Below are 1,459 nucleotides of genomic sequence, written 5' to 3'. Positions count from 1 at the left end.
CTCCACACAGCAGCGTTCCCGACTCCGCACAGCAGCTTTCCCGACTCCACACAGCAGCTTTCCCGACTCCGCACAGCAGCTTTCCCGACTCCACACACCGGCTTTCCCGACTCCACACACCGGCTTTCCCGACTCCACTCTTGCGGACGCAATTAACTCGGTTTGTTAACTCAGCCCCACCTCCGGGGTTTTATTCTCCAGCCGGTGTCGGAAGGGGCATTACGTTCATGGTGACTGACAGGTGAGAAGACCAATCTGCTGATCTCACAATTTTTTAAACCTTCGTAACTTTTCTCATATTTCACCGATCGGAACAAAACTTGGTGTCTTGGAGTAGAGGAGAACGCTGAGTAAGGTGGCGAAAAAAATCCTAGCAATATAGGGTAGCGTTTTTGCACAAATTGAGTTAAAGCGCAGACCGGAAGTGGCCAAGATGAGAGTTTTAATAGTAGTATAAATTGTAGAGGCAATGGGGATAGGGAAGTGGCAGAACACAAAGAGTAAAGTCAGCATAGAGTAAGTCGGCCGAAGGACTAGTTTCAATGGTTTAATGCTATTTTATTTGTCACATATACCGAGTTACAGTGAAATCCAATTTTGTATACAGTTCAGTACAGGTACCACTATACATATCTACTTAGATACTTGTATCTAAGATGTATCTCGCTTCTCGGCCTTTTGGCTCAGATCAAGTGTAGTATCTGTTCTTATCAGTTTAGATAAGCATCTCAGATACAGTGCAAGTATACAGTAGTAGTACTCAGTCAGTATATAGAGTCACACGTTTTTGACTGCATTTTCAAGTCTCTGTTGCTTTAAGTGCACGGTCCTTGATTGCATAATGTAATGGCACTATCTTGGAGAGCCTGGACAAGGACAAGATCCATTTTTATAGAGAAATATAAAATTACAAAAGGACTGGACAAGCTAGATACAAGAAAAATATTCCAATGTTGGGGGAGTCCAGAACCAGGGGCCACAGTCTAAGAATAAAGGGTGGCCATTTAAAACTGAGATGGGAAAAAAAACATTTTCACCCAGAGAGATGTGAATTTGTGGAATTCTCTGCCACTGAAGGCAGTGGAGGCCAATTCACTGGATGAATTTAAAAGACAGTTAGATAGAGCTCTTGGGGCTAGCGGAATCAAGGGGTAAGGGGAGAAGGCAGGCACGGGTTACTGACTGTGTTTGATCAGCCATGATCACAATGAATGGCGGTGCTGGCTCGAAGGGCCAAATGGACTCCTCCTGCACCTATTTTCTATGTTTCTATGGTGGGTTTGGAAGCCATTGTGTGTATTTTGACAAAGGTAGAGTCTAATTTTAAAGGCTATGTTAAAAAGAAATCAGTTGTAAAATTGAAATGGTGACTCATTTCAACCTAGAACCCATTTACAAATCTTTGATCTTCAATTCAACTTCATTGTCATTGCACAGATACAAGTATAGGTACAACGAA

The 1,459-nt window shown here is 42.9% G+C and overlaps 1 pseudogene; it reads left to right on the top strand.

Moving 5' to 3' along the window:
* The first annotated feature begins 662 nt into the window (after nucleotides 1–662).
* Nucleotides 663–830, top strand: LOC129696825 (U2 spliceosomal RNA; annotated as a pseudogene).
* Nucleotides 831–1,459: the final 629 nt, after the last annotated feature.

Source organism: Leucoraja erinacea, chromosome 4 (assembly GCF_028641065.1).
Source record: "Leucoraja erinacea ecotype New England chromosome 4, Leri_hhj_1, whole genome shotgun sequence".
NCBI classification, from domain to species: Eukaryota; Metazoa; Chordata; class Chondrichthyes; order Rajiformes; family Rajidae; genus Leucoraja; species Leucoraja erinaceus.
The sequence above is the reverse complement of the archived record's forward strand: the minus strand, read 5'-3'. Positions and strand labels throughout refer to the sequence as shown.